Source organism: Mustela putorius, unplaced genomic scaffold (genome assembly GCF_011764305.1).
Source record: "Mustela putorius furo isolate JIRA1106 unplaced genomic scaffold, ASM1176430v1.1 tig00003845_pilon_pilon_pilon, whole genome shotgun sequence".
In the NCBI taxonomy this organism is placed as follows: Eukaryota; Metazoa; Chordata; class Mammalia; order Carnivora; family Mustelidae; genus Mustela; species Mustela putorius.
This window is the reverse complement of record NW_025421998.1, coordinates 71,413,707-71,430,171: the sequence shown is the minus strand read 5'-3', so window position 1 is coordinate 71,430,171 and position 16,465 is coordinate 71,413,707. Positions and strand designations below refer to the sequence as shown.

Below are 16,465 nucleotides of genomic sequence, written 5' to 3'. Positions count from 1 at the left end.
CAGAATGTAGCTGACACACCAGAAGCTCCAAGAAACCACCCTAGTTTCTAGTACCTACCTAGAATTTAACTAAAATTTTGTTGTAATAACTTTTTGCATCCTACACACTATACTCTAGTTCTGGAACTTTATAAAGAAGAACTCATACATGCATACTTGGGTTTTTTTACTCAACATTATGTTTATGGAATTCAACCATGTTACTGTTGCTATACTTTTATCTATTTTCATTGCTGTAGAGGATCACAGAAGTTTTCTGTAAACAATATTTTCCAATCCTTCACCAACCTCAAACTTGTAAATAAGAATTCACTACTCACTCATCAAATTTAAATAACTTTTTAAAAATTTTGCAATACTTTTCAATAACAAATACTAAAGTTATAAATGAGGAGCAATTGTGTCATGTCAGTGAAAGGAATAATAATGTTTGTAGTGTTTCTCCAAGGCATTGCTATAGAGTTCAATGATAGAAAAATTTATCTAAGATAATAAACAAAAATTTCTTTTTTTATACATGGATTCAGCTAAATTAAAATATCCTAACTTACAATTATAGACTATCAGGAATGGCCACAGTGTTTCAAGGCTCTATCAGATGTTCTAAACAAAAGATTAAATGTGAACCTAGATATTTTGAAGATTTCTTACTGCAGACTAGTTTGACAACTTTGTCAGATGTTATATCAATAAGAGTATCACATTCAAGACCTATACAAATTTATGTTTCAATTTTTGAGGTAATTGGGGGGGGACGTATAATCTGGTTGTACCCAACTCTAATAAATATTGATTTTCATGCTTCAGACTTTTAAAAATCAAATCAATACTCTTTCACTGATTCTTTCACTGAAGAGTGAGAAGGGTTATCAACTGATAAGCAAAAGTCAGATTTCTGGCAGTTAAGCCACTATACAACATATCAAGTGTCCTTATCACAAGGATGATGCACTAAATCACCTTTCAGATAAAAGTTGTGATTGCCAAGAAATTTCTTCCCAATAATTTTCTCAAAACAAGTATTGCCTTTGATTATCAATCTTTCTACCGATTTCTAAACCACAACTGAATTCTATCTTTCTTTATCATCACAAAACACATCTTTTAAGTTCTTCCTAACAAGATAGGGAATCAGTCTTTCCAGGACACTGAGCTGACAAAATTTATATATTTTTATAGTGGATTATGGATACAAATTCATTCCAATTCAGTTCCACTATGCGAAGTGAAAAAAAAGGACTTAATGTCTCTTTTACTGGAAGGTGGATTTAAATAGATATATTAAGATAGTCTTATTCTCAGATATAAAGAAATATAAAAGAAAAAGAAAGAACTAAAGTTTAGAGCAAAAAGGGATTATGATGGCACAATTGCAGATATTAAATCAAAGGAAGTTACCTTCTTTTCATCAGAATACTCTCAAAATTCTTACCAGTTCTCTGCCAGAAGATAAAATTAAAAATAATCCATTTTGCATTAAATATTATTATTGCAAAGCATTACCTTATGTTACTATTTAGAAAATGTTAACACAAATAGGAATTTAAAGTTACCAAGCAAAACACCTGTATATTTTGTACAGAAAAAAATCCAAATATTTTTATTACATATTTCTCTTCTAATACCTGAATAGCCAACAAAAACTGAGGGATGGAAAATAGAGAGTACAGATGACTTACATTTGGAGGGTTAGACTTTAATTCTCTCTCCCAGGATTGAGGAGTCTTATTCTTTGTGCTTTACAATGCTCCTTTCTCCAGGGTATTCTTCTACTTCCAGAATAGGTCAGGACAAAGCTTCAACAGACTTCTATTATTTGTTTGATCTAGGGGGAAATTATACTTTTAATCAATTATTACAAAATGCATCAAACTTTTTCTTACTGTGCTGGTGGGTGGGGGCTTCTCATTATTTTCTGTTGGATCTGATGTGAACAGAGAAAATAGGAATTGCCATTGTTGAATATTATAATAAATAAATCAAGTACTTTAAATTAACACCACTAAAAGAAACCCACATCTATCTTCTTTTTCATTTTTATGGCTAAGCAGCATAGCAAGAGAAAATTAATATTCAAAATCCAAATGACTACAAAAGCCTACTCAAATGTATTTTTAAAAGACTTTAACATAATTTTGCAAATCCATGAGTTTGAATGGACTGGCAGAGACGATTAGGTATCAAATATTTTTACTCATTCATTTTAATGTCTTAGAGCTAAAGAATTACAGGATGATTAGAAAAGTGTAAAGGAAAATCCATTTTTAAAAAATTTTAATGGAATAATAAAAAAAGATGATTTCAAGAGCATGAGACAGACTGGAAACAGATAGCAGAGGATCTGTAGGCAGGGCAAGAGATCTGGAGTGAAAATTTTAAAGATGAGACAAAGGTTAGGAACTGCTATTTAAACAAAGCATGTTGATCAAATTAAAGTGTATAACATACATACATCGTCAATCCCATTTCATGTTAATTCTCTACAAATCTGTACGATGTAAAAATATAACACATACAAACCTTAACAAGGACACAGAAATGTGACGTGTGGTTATCTGATCTTTGGTGGTATGAACATTCATAATTTTAAGAGAATTAATTGTATTCTACAAACGTCATCAAATTATAGTTTTCTACTAATGGATATTTTCTGCCTCATTAAAATGAAATATTAAGATAAATGTCTTCAACTGTACCACACCCTAGACCACACTCTCTTGCCTTATCTTAAAGTCATTCATATTGCTCTCCATTTAATAATAAATTAGAATGTAGGGGGAGCTTTTGGAAAAGAGTTGTAAATAAAATATAGATTGGGGGGGGAATGTATCCTTTAAAGCCAGTTTTTGCTTAGAAATATGAGTTTTACACTTGTGATTATAATTACAAAAAGATAAATGTGATGGGATTGTAGTAAAATCCATCGATATCTATACCAGAATAGCCAACCACAAAACCAGGTATGTGTAGACAGAAGAGTACCTCTTTCAGACATCAATATAGTCACAAATTGATACCTGTGTGATCATTTTTGTTTTTAAACATTGTAAGGGATACTTGTAATCATTTACTTGACATACCTCAAAATTATTTCAAGGTGAAACAAAAACACGAATTAAGCTACCAAAAATTAAGGCTTTGAGGAAGAAAACACTCAAAACAAGATTAGGATTACAGAAAACCCTATTTTCTTTTCAAAAGATTCAATTAATCTTGGTCTAATTTAACAGTCTTACAACTCAAATTTATAAATGCGCACTTTTTGTACGAGTATCTCCATATGGCTTTTCAAACACAGGTAGTTCCACTTTTGTTTCTAGAACACAAAAATGATTTTGCTGTATTTTGGATCAGTGAAGATCAATGTGCATTCCTTTAGGGAAGCCTTTTGAACTGACAAAGGATGAATGATTGACATCAGTAACAAATACTTTTTGTTGTTTTGGACTGACATGTCATTTATAGCAATACCTATGCTAATTAATGCCACACATATCTACCAGATGTGTCAGAGAAATATGCCAGACCCTTCACAGAATATAGCTTGAGTGTGGCTAAAATTACATTATAGATATGGAAATGTATCCCTTTGTGATACAGAACTGATCTCTCTTTTTCTCTCTCTCTCACACACACACACATACACATGTGCACATACACAGAACATACTTTCCATGACAGCAAAACCCCCACTTAAACACACAGTTAACTATACCTTGTCTTTTTCATTGGTGATTTTTTTTTTCCAACAAAAAAGCAAACTCTACCTTACAAAGTTCAAAAACACTCTAAACTTAACCTTAAAAACGACAGGACATAATGTTTAAAATACAAGTTGTGGCCCTTACAAACTATATTATCAACATGATATTTACCACATTATACTGAAATTCTGTTCTCGGAGTTTCTCAGTCACACTGGTACATCATTAACAATGAGAACCATGTATTTAATCATCTTCATTTCTCCATTCCCTAGGACATAATTTGGCATACAGTAAGTACCAATTTTTGTGTTTTTATAAAATAAAGAGTTAAGTTCTATAAGGTCATCAAAATTATATACAGCATTTCTGTCAGTAAATTCAGTATATACAAAGACAGAATTATGAATGTTGGCAACCAAAACCTCAGTCATTAAATCATATAAACTGGTAACGAACTCATCTCAGTGTCTGGCATATAGCTAGCACTCAATAAACATGAACTATAATCAAGGTGAGCATTCCTCCTTGATTACCTGGGATAGATAAGGTTTATATGTACTAAAATTACTCATAGTTACCCTTTCCTTCTTACAAGTATCCCAGTTTAGATGATAACTTTATATATTCACTAAAATATAACACTAAATGATACTAGAAGTATCATTAATTTATTATTCATTCATCATTTGATTATTTTTATCAACACATTTTTGTTTTTCTTTTTTTTTCATGATGTTATTATGTGACAAAAATATTTTGTTGGGATTAGAATAAACAAAATTCCATTCTTTTCACATTAACAAATTCACACAGATGGTCAAAGGTTTACTAAATCTTCACATCCTGGAAGTTAAACATCTTATAATCAGCATAGGAATCACCTCCTAGCGGACAAATCCAAATGTGAATTTCTTAATTCTTGGGTTTGCTGAACTTCTCGCATTCACTCAGCTTATTTTTCACATCTTTCTTCTTAAAACTCTCCCTTTGGCTTACATGACACCCCTCTTTCTGGATGGATTCCTCTCCTACTTCTCAGACCTTTTTTCAGTGTCTGCTAGTCCTATTCTTACAGTTACCTCCTGTCACTTTTTTCCAAGACTTCATTCTACTCCTCTTCTGTCCTTAACAGGCATTCGACTTCCAGCATTAACCTCTACTTGTTGGTAGTGAGTCCCAAACACATATATCCAGTCAACACCTTTCTCCTGACCCTCAGATTTAAAGTTCTTACTGAATATTCAATCTCCTTCCTCCAGTCTTAACTCCCTCTAACCCACACTCCACAACACAACCTAAGTGTTTTTCACTTTTTTGTTTGATTTCTGAAATGTGAACCTGGTAATCTTCTTTCTCGCCCAGGAAACAACCAACAGTTAAGGAGGGAATGAAGAATGAAGTCCTGTGGAGGATTTACAGGCAACAGAAGGCAAGGAGGGGTATATCCAAGCCTACTAGAATGACAGGGAATCTATTCCTGCTATCTCATTTGTAATCTAAGCATGTTTCATTTTTTAAAAGTTATTACATGCAGTGGTTAGGTTTCAAGGCAAAAATTACTAGGAATAATAATATGGTAGACAAATACATCATGAGGATCAAAAAATATCATTCACAAAAGAGCAATCAAGTTCTCTTAAATATTCAATGATTCTATAAAGTCTCTTCCACTTCTATAATGATAGTCCTTTTTCCAACTCTCCAATGATAATTTCAAATTCATCGCCCTTGCATCCATCAAATATCTTCAAACACCTCTCCCACCATTAATCTTTGCAGAATACACCCAACCTGACAAAGTTTTCCAAATACATTTTCACAGAATACCCAAAAATAAAACTATAAAGCAGCCAGGTGCAAGATAAAACAAAGTTGCAGGGTTCTGGGGTAAAGTCTCTAAAGAGGTGGTGTTTAACCCCCCCTTAGGTGAATGTATTCGCTACTTCATTCGTTGTTTAAGAATGCAGGCTTAGGGGGCACCTGGGTGGCTCAGTGGGTTAAAGCCTCTGCCTTCAGCTCAGGTCATGATCTCAGGGTCCTGGGATCAAGCCCCACATCTCATCGGGCTCTCTGCTCCACAGGGAGCCTGCTTCCTCCTCTCTCTCTCTGCCTGCCTCTCTGTCTACTGGTGATCTCTGTCAAATAAATAAATAAAATCTTTAAAAAAAAAAAAAATGCAGGCTTAGTCCTCCCAAATGTGAATTTTCGAGAGAGGCTGGAAAAGCATGTGTGTATGGGAGAGAGACAGAGACAGAGAAATAGAAGATTCAATTTTTAATATCTGATAAAATTCATATTTTTTTAAATGGTACATATTAATAAATAAGATTTGCAAGCTCTGTAAGGGTGATGGACCATCCCTTTTTGACCTCATGGTCAAACTGAATGGCTAGACTATGACCTAAAAGCCATATATAACATGGTTTCTTAAGAGTAGTCTGTGTTCTGACCAACCAGTAAAAAAATCTTCTTGTATATTATCCATTTACATGGTAAGAAATGCTTGCTATTTAATTTCATTATCTAAAACAGCCTGTGAGTGCAATTTTCCATTCTCTCTTTGACTCAGCTCTTTATCCTCCGCTGCCTCTTAAACATCTTCACTTGAATATTCTGGTTCTGACCCTTCTTCATATTAATAATGGCTTATAGATCTTCAGAATTATGTCTCAAACCTTCTCTTTACTCAAGAGTACTCAAGTTTTCTTAAATATATACCAAAAGATGTCTCTATAAAGCATTCTAAAAACAATGTCCCTTCCACCTCTATAATGATAGTCCTCTTTCTGTTTCTCCAATGACAATTTCAAATTCATAACCCTCACATCCACAAATATCTTCAAACACCTCTCCAACCAATAATACTTGGAGAATATACCATATCTGACAAGGTTTTCCAAATGTATGTTTTTATAATCTTTTAGACTGACATAGGGGGAGGATTAGAACACATTAATACCTAAATTCAATAACTTTGACTTCAAACCATGCAAGTATTTCCCTAGCACCTTTTCTTACTAGTGTATCAATTAGTGTCATTTAACAGGAGGGGTTCCTCAATATCTACCAAACAATCCAAAACTTCTTAGCCTGAAACCTAAGGCCTTTCATCCATCTAATCTGCCTCTCCTGTATATTGTTCCTCTTACTCTCCTTTACATTCCAGAACAGAACCAAACATTTCACGCTTGCCTTTACCAGCCTTTAAAGTCTCAATCTGCTCTAGATTGCCTCTCTCAAATTCTATTTGTTCAAACTGTACTATACCTTTCAAGCCTCAATTCAATTACCATCACCTCCATGAAGTACTCCCTTATTCTCTTAGCCAGAGTAATCAACCCACATAGCACTTTCTCACCAGCTTCTGTTGAAAACCGTTCACTTAATCTACCAGCTATCTATACATCCAATTTCTCACATGCAATTAAAAACCACTGAAAACAGAGAATATGTCTTACTCATGTGTCTTTCTTAGAAATTATTTTTAATAATTTTTATTACCATTACTTTCAAGCTCTAAAAAAGCCTGTCAAAAATATGTGTCATGGAGAACTACCAAGTCATTATTTGACTTATTCTGTAGAAAGCACATTTAGACAAACCGCATTAAGGTAGTCAAATAAAATATTTGGTTTTAAATACCTGCTCTGAAGTTTTAAATCAACATTAAAATTTAGAACTCAAAACAAAATTACAGGTTTTTAGTGAAAATCCTGTCATACGCCAATGTATTTTAAATGATAAATCTCTCTATAAAGACTGCTGAAGTAATCCTTTGCATTTTATGAAAAGTAAAATCAAAACCAGTATACCCAACAAATCTGGGAACACCCAAGGTATTGTTTAGAGTTAGAAAAAGTACAAAATTATATTTCAAATTCTACTTTGATTAGCAGTGAATTTCAGAAAATGGAATATTCACTCCTAAGTTATTTTAGGGAAGAGAACCTACTTACATAAACTTTTGTTCAAGCATGATGCCTCATGCCTCATAAAATGATCTATCAATGAATGACCAGGATCTTCTAACTGCCAAGACTTCTTTTGTCACTGGCTCACCCCATCCCTCTGTAGTTTACAGCAGAGATTCACAGAAGAAAGTAATTTATCTAAGATCTCAGAGAGTGTAAGTGGCACAGATGGGACATGAGCTCAGTTTAACTGTTCTAATCCAGTAGTCTTTCCTTTCAGAACCAATGCAAGCCAAACTTACTAAAAATTAAGTTAATACATAAATATACACATAAAATATTTATTTTCTCTAACTGTATTTTAAATAACCAATTTCCATTAAATAAACACATATAATTACATATATATATATATAAATAACACCTATAAATTAGAAAACACCAAGATTCTTTGTACTTGTGGTCTACAGAGCACGCTCATTACAACACATTGAATTTCACATTAAACATACTTTACTTATATATTATACACGTTCATAACTGCAGACTCAAATAAGGATATCACACTTCTAAAATTAATAATCTTCCATTCTCAAAAGGGCACAATCAATGTAAGTACCAATAAATATATATTTAAAGGAGATCTACTCATTTTATGTATAATTTCTGAGTAGTTGTATATTAGCTTATTTATGATATGGAAAAAAAAAAATCTCAGCCCAAACAAGCAGTAAAAGGGGTAAAAAAAAGACTACCTTATCTATATTGCCCTGACAATTGAGTTTGAACAACAGTATTTTCTAAATGTACCCTATTCAGCGCTGGATATGTAATTACCTTCAGTTCATAGTCTAGACATTAATGCTTTCATAGTATTTAAGACTCCTTGTAACATGCTTGCAGCTTTAAGTAAGCAAGGCTAAATCTTGACCAGATAAATTAGCAAAGAATGCAATAAAAGCTGCAATAAAAGAACTTTATCCTACAAACCTTCAAGTTGCTGCTAAATGAGATTTCTTTGAAATGCAGATCAGTTGAACTAGATTAGTGAATTTTAGCTCCTGTCAACATCATAACAAAATACAAATACAATTGTTCACTGGCCTTATCTCCATGCTTCCATCTGCTGCCTTGTTATTTACTTTCCTTGATTTACTATGCAGATCTAAATAAGGCACATCAAGGAGGGCTTACAACACAATGGCTTCTTAAGCTTTACATCAAGGTATTTGAAACTGAAGCCAGGAAAGGGCTGCCATCAAAGACATATCTCTAATGAACTTCCATATCAGAGAAGGTTTGGTATTTAATACTGCTGTGAAAAGAAAGAGCTACAAATCAGAATGGCCTATGAAAGAAAATGCCTACAAATCTTGATGAGATTAGCACCTCTGAGAATTAATATCCCAATAAAAATGATGTCTGGTACCTTGAAGAGTTAACTTCCAACCTTTGCAAATATAATGCACTGTGTCAAGAGCAGGGAAATCATCTGACAAGGTTAAAAGGTCAGGGAAGAATTTTTAATTTTCTCCCAAAGCTAGAAAATAGTATTTTTACTCCTGCTTATTGTAAATCCATGTCAGAATAAACACACTTCAACATAATTAACAAAATTAACAAATTTTTATCATTTTCTAGGTCATACGCATTTTGCATTGTTTTTCACAATGAAAATTAGGAACAACTTCACAGTAAAATAATGTAATCTAAAATGACAGCATGCAACATTTGTTCATTGATTCCAGCATTTCCCTTTCCTCCCCCACAGCATACTATGGCAACACAGAGTAAAATCTTCAGTCAATTTGTAAATCCTGAGGTACTATTTTTCTTATATGCCCCTACTCTTTAAGAAAAATAGTAAATAAAGAAATAATTTCCTTCTACCCACTCTTCTCTTCAATTGTCTAATGTATCAAAGTTGAACAAGGAAATAATTCGCAAACATTAATGAAAGTTTCCAGCAAACTCTGCTTGCGTTACTGTTTGACAATTTTTTCCCATAAGCAGTAAGGTCTATAAACAAATAAAACTTTTTTTTTTTTTTCCTAAAGAAAGCATTTCAATCATTTATGTCATTCTATAGCAAAGGAAGATCCCACAAGCATGTTCTGTTCCGTGGATCAATCAGCTCCAAACCAAAGTAGACATGTTGTCGACTCCAGTGCCTGGAAATCCTGCTGCAGGCTCACCAGATGATGAAAACTGAGGTATGCAGTGTACAGGGGCCCCACATGGTATTCAGTAGCTTCTGGGCATGTCAAACTTCACAACTACCCTACAGTCAATGACAGCAAACACCTTCCCTGTTCTTGCCTCCAAACATAAACTTGCCTCTCTACTCTCCCTCCGAATTACAGGCAGTCTTCCAGAAACAAAGCCCCGAACGAGTAGCAACCTCCCATGACTACACAACAGAAATCACAGTTGTCTTTTTGCTGGATTTCATTTCATGTAGGCGATGTTCCAGACTTATTTACAACCACAAGAGACTGTTACCTCTTCTTGTTTAATGACATGACAAAACAACAGATTTGCATATGCAAAAGCAGGTGCTGTAACAGGTTTGACTACTCTTGACCTAAAGCATGTAAGAGAGGTTTATCTGAAAACAGCTGTCTCAAAGGTATTGGTGCTCTGATGGGCAGTCAAAACTCCACCATCTGTAGAAGTGTGCGTATAAAATGGCAATAGGAACTAAAAACTGATCAATAGACCTTTGCTCATCTTTACTCACATCTTAAAATCCCAAGATGAGTATATACTGGGCTATTTTACTTATTAGTCCTAGATAAGATAAACTAAAATAGGAATGTTGACATGTAAAAATAATGTGTTCAATTGATCATTTCAGTCAATTCTTTTCTCCATGCTTACATGCTATAACATACCAGGCACTAAATTTTATAGCATTATAATATAATATATAATTTTTAATATAATATAGCATTAAATAGCATTATTTTTATTATAGCTTAGTTTTCATAGGATTAATAATTCTAATTGCTGGGATAATAACAAAAATAACTACACTACTAAATTTCTGCTACCCTAATTGTTTTCCTTAACAACTTTGTATATTCAAGTAGGTTTTTGGATTGTAAAAATAATGAAATTGTATGCATGAGTTTCTTAATCTCTCTTACTTTCAGCTTCAAGTTAGACAGGTACCTTTTTCTACTGAGATTATAATTTTCTCCAAAATAAGAGGCTACTTTTCCCCTTGCACACTAAAGTAAAGAAACAGACCCCTCACTGAACAGAGTGACTTGTTTTTGAGTTACATTTGCAGAAGGTAGAACCATATGCCCCAAGCTCCAAGTTAGATGCTCTTTCTACGGTCTAATTTGCTTGTCAAAAGATGTTACAATCACAAAGCTACAATGTCTAGATTAAGTTAATATTGAATGGAAAAAAATGCAAACTATTTTCCTTACTTTCTTTAGAAGTAAATTAATTTCAAATAAATGCAAAAGGTTTGTAAAGTCTGAAGAATGTCTGAATTATAAATAAAAGGTCCTGGTGCGACACAACTGAAAAAGAAAACACACACACACATTCACACACATGTACTTAAGTTTAATTATTAAGACCACAAACCCTGTCTCCTTTATGAAAGAACAAAAACAGCATAAAGCACACAATTTTCAAGCTGACATAAAAATAATGAACTACTTCTTAAACAGAAGTTTCACAAAAATCAAATTTAAATCAGACCACAACTTATTATAAAAATTAAGTTTTCTCATTTGAGTAAAATACACCCACTTATTTAATATGTTTTTGCAACCTCAACTCTACATCTTCGAAATTTTGTTTCAAAGTCAAGGAATTTTAACATTATGCCACAATAGTATTCCTTCCTTTGTTTCACTCTGTTTTTATTAGTCTGTTTGTTGTTTCATGATGAGGAGATGCTATCTGATCCTGGGAAGGAAGAAAGAAAGCCTATACCTGCAGGCAACTGGCTTGAATTTTTCCTTTTTCTTTTTTTTCTCTTTCTGTTTTGTCTTGTTGCTTAAACATTTAAGAATTAAAATACCATTCAGAGAAAAAGCAATGGTATTCAGTGGTTGTTTCTAACAACTGAGATAAGACATCATTATGACCCCTTCAAAGCCCTTTCAAATTTTTAAAAACTAAAATTATTTACTCAATAGGTTGTAACTGCCTTTTCTGAGCCACAGTAATCCATCATGTGAATAAATATTTAGACAATATTTTAAATGTGTACGATGTACTTGACAGAATGCCACAGTTTCAGGCTGTCATGTAAATACAATCTGATCAAAAATGTTCTGCTTGTACAATAAAAGCCCAGCTAGAAACACAATAGTTCAGCCAACGAGAGAAAACTGATATCCAGGAAAATCCCAAAAGTGCACAGTGACCACCAGTGACATAAACCGTTGCAATTTTAAGAAGTTTTCAGGTTGTTTTTGTTTAAACAGACATCCTGTTAAGAACACACACCTATTTTAAGCACGTATTAACAAAGCTTCTTAAAAATTTACCATTTGTGAAAAGAAGATACAGCTATTCAATAAGCAGTACAATGCAGCAGAAAAAAACAATAGAGTAGCACCACATGTACCAATAGGCATTGTTTCAAGGTACAGTGGTAAGTGAAAAAAGCCTGATGTATCATAGTGTGTATGTTTATACTGCTATCTCTGAAAAAAAAAATGACATATAAGGATACATATATGTTTGTGATGTGTGTGTGTGTGTGTGTATCAACTACTTCTAGATAAGTACCAAGAAACTGATTATTGTGATTGCTTCTTGAACGGGGGAAATGGATATTTCAGACAGTTCTTCTCCAACTTTTTTATGACTGCATATACATAGAAACCAACACAAAATGTATGGCACATTGGGGCAAATGGAGGCCCAGCTGCCCTATACCGTCCTTGCTTTGCTGGGGGCTAAATACATAACATCTCTATACATCCTTAAAGTAACTAAGGCACCGCAGGCTACAAGGTATTATGCATTACCTGTTTTTAATAATTAAATTAAAAGTGAACAAACTGATCACTTAAAGCTTATCAGTGGAAAAGAGGAACTTCATGTATCTGCTCAATCTTACCACAGTTTAAGGTTTTTTTTTTAAATTACTACCTGCTAGAAAATCTAATTATACTTTAAATGGTACTCCAGTAATCCCTGAATCTTTCTTATTTATAAATGCTGCCAATAATATTTATAGAGTTCATACCAAAAGCACTCAAGGCAGAGTTCTTTGCAGGATTGCACCATAATATGTTTACTACCTACTTGTATTTCAAAAATTTCAAAGGAAATCATTTTTTATGTGAGATACAGATACTAAAGTTAAATTTTATCCATGATTCTGTTATGTTTTATTTTTAATTTATTTTCAACACATTGTTATATAGAGCAGGTAAGTCAAAGGTCTCACTTATTAGCTCAAGAAGCTCCAGCTGACATTTATTTTTATTTGATTGCAAAAGATGGAAACACTTTATTACTCTAATGGATGCAATTTGTTAGCTAGATAAAAAATAGTCAAAGCATGCTAAGAATTAATAATAGGAGAAATTCTTGGTGCTAGTGCTGCTAATGTTACTCTAACCCCAGCAAACTGTAGACGTGTGCTAGAAAGCATTTAGCTGTGAAGAAAATAATATTTGAGTTTATTGCACCTTCCAGTTCATTTTAGCTTGTTTTGATAGTGGAACTAATGTAATAGCTTTTTTATTAGTTGGCACGGAAAAGCTTATGCTGATAATCGTATACATTTGGCATTGTTTATTTATGAAAATATGTGAGATGACAGTGGTATTTCAAGGAGAGAAAAAGTCAAGACCAATATTCAAAAGCACCAGGTAAAAGACTAGGACTCAGAAAAAAGACAAGGAGAAGAAGCTCTATGTGACTAGAAAAGAAGATGGATTCAGCACTTTTCCCATCAGGAGAAATATCCAATATGCCAAGAAAAAAAATGAAGATTCAGTGGCTTTGAAAAATTTGGGAGTTCTGAATATTGCTTCCCATTCTGCCTCTAAGGTCTAATTATTCAGACAAAAATATTTGCACAGGCACCATGTCCAGACACTGCCTTCAGCACTAGGAATTCAATGATGCAGCCTCCCACCCCCACCCCAAGCTATCAGAAAGCCAAGGGTAGTGGGTAGCACTGGTAAATAATTCGTGTCAAATATTAACTGCATGGAAAAAGGAATTAGAGACATTGTAGGCATAAAAATAAATAAAAACCAGTAATTCAAATAAGGAAAAGTGAAAATCTGAAGCAAGACAGTGGTAGTGGAGATGAAGCAAAAGGTCATGTGTGATAGATATTTATTAATTAATATCCATTTTACTTAGTGATTGACTAAGATAAAGGAACAAAGAGGGAAAACCGAAAATAGCTTTCAGGGGTTTTGGCTTGGTTTTATGTAGATGGCATGTCTTTCAAGAAGATAAAGAATACAGCAAGGGACACACTCTAGGAGGGTTTATACTCGTGGCCTCTGAGAAGGCCACCAATGATCCCTGCCTCTGGTTTCTATCCCATGTAATATCCTCCTCTGGAGTGTGGGCTGGACCCAGTGCCTTGCTTCTCATGAACAGACTATGGCAAATGATGGGATGTCATTTCTATGATTAGGTATCAATATAACTGACTTCTGTCTTTCATAGTCTCTCATAGGCTCACTCTGATGGAAGCCAGTTGTCATGTTGTGAGTTACCCTCTGGTTAAGACCACATGGATTGGAAATGATAGGCCCACATCTTTTGTGTGAATAACACAAAAAACTGAGGAAACAGTCTTCCAACATACAAAAACTATAATCTGGTTCAGCAAAGGAGTCCCTTACACAGATGATGAATTAGTTAAATTCCAATATATATGTTTGTTATTTCACTCACATCTTTCCCCTTGACAAAAACAAACTATCAACCAATATTCATATTGGAACTAAACACGTATATTCATCAGTTGCAGCCATAAGTTGGCTGAAAGCATAAGATTTAGCAAAAACCAATGGCACCATTCAAAAGCTCTGAAATAGAGCTTGAGTTTTCTTGAGCTAAGTATAAACTATTTTACATTAGCAAAACAAAATTCTTTATATACACATGTGTTTCTGCCTTTGTATGGGTTTATGTCTCTACTGAGTTGCTTGTGTAGAGTAGAGAGTTTAATATGCTCTAGAGCCAAAGAGTAAGATGAAGTGGGTGCCTGCCTTCAGCTCAGGTCCATGATCCTGGAGTCCTGATTCGAGTCCCACAATGGGCTTTCTGCTCAGCAGGGGTTCGGCTTCTCCCTCTGACCTTTCCCCTCTCATTCTCTCTCTCAAATATACAAAATCTTAAAAAAAAAAAAAAAAAAAAAAGAAAAGAAAAAGAAAATAAAGAGTAAGATAAACCTTGTACCTCCTAGACTTAGTTGATTTATCTGGATTCAGAAACCAACTCAAATTATTTTTGATGGTAGATCTGTACTCAACACCACAGAACCTTACTGTTAGTTGCTTAATGAATACACACTGAATTGACAAGAATGGATTCTGCTTTACCACCTTGATTGCTAGTAAGATTATGAATCTCCTCTTGTATTTTCTAGGCTTAGAAGAGTGCTCTGCTCATAGATTCAATGAATGTTTATAGAATGAGTAGAGTGGACAAATGAATGAGTCCCTCCATTCATCAGTACAGGCAATGGTAGATTGAGGAGGGTGTGACTGATGGACCTTGAAAGGAAAAGAAAGGGGAAGGAATCACAGATATTGCTTTAGAGTCTGTCCTTCATCAAAGGAATTTTATTTTCATACCTTTTAAAATGAAATTTTGGCAGCATCTTTAGAATAGATTTGAACATTATTATAAAGGTCAGAAGCTTCGGAAACACTAATTGTTAATATGACACGAAGATATAAATTTGTCATGGCTTATAAGGAAAACGATAGTTATTGCCATTGCTGTGTGTGACAGGCAGGAAAAACAATAGACATGTTACTTGGCAACAGGCTGAAACACCATCATTATCACCATAGAGTCATGGAATCTCCAAATTGGAAAGGATCTTAAAGGTCATCCAGTCCAACATCAAGCTCGACAGGTGGCCATCTAGCCTTTGCCTAACCATTTCTAATCATTGTTACTTGTCATGGTAGCCAGTTATACAGCTGAATAATCTCAGCAGTTAAAAGACTCCTTAAATCAAGAAAAAAATCTGGCTCTTTAAAACTTCTCATCTTCCATGACTGAAAATTCAGAATTTACATAAAATACATTTTTTTTTCCCTTAGGTGGGATGGTATTGAGAAGATGGTACTGGACATGGTATCTGAGGATTTGGATTTGTGTCACAATCAGCCACTTGTTAGTTTATTCTTGGTAAGGTCATTTAACCTCTGGGCTTTCTACATACATAAGATAGGGTTGCGATGAGAATCAAAAAAGATAAAATATGTGACAGGGCTTTGCAAACTGTAAAATGCTATATGGTGCTATTTTTCATTTTGACAACCTTTTGTATATTAAATATACGATTTCTCTTCTCCACGTGCAACTACAGTTATCTTTTGTAGTGTGATATGGCTTTGTGCAGAGGGCAGAAAACATACTTCACTATCCTGACTCAACACACTAATTTAAATCATTCCATTTTTAGGAGTAAGGGTAAACTATGAAAGGAAAGTAAATCTCCAGAGAATCTAATCATAGTGTCCTATAATATTACTCTGATAAACCATGTCTTTTAGAGTAATATTAGAAAGCATATTTTTAAATGATAAAAAGATTCTCCATCATTTGGGGAATATTGTGGTTTGATTTCTCCAACTTGGAAGTGGCTTTTTAAAAATAGTGG

At 33.8% G+C, this 16,465-nt stretch overlaps 1 protein-coding gene across 5 annotated transcripts in view; it reads right to left on the bottom strand.

Moving 5' to 3' along the window:
• The window catches only part of FOXP2 (forkhead box P2), a 546,452-nt gene that overhangs the window by 478,181 nt on the left and 51,806 nt on the right, over positions 1 to 16,465 (bottom strand). For all 5 annotated transcript variants that reach the window (XM_045062894.1, XM_045062893.1, XM_045062896.1 and 2 more), the window contains one exon: positions 1,680 to 1,825. The gene's annotated coding sequence lies outside the window, so the exon portion shown is untranslated. The remainder of the gene's footprint in view (positions 1 to 1,679; positions 1,826 to 16,465) is intronic.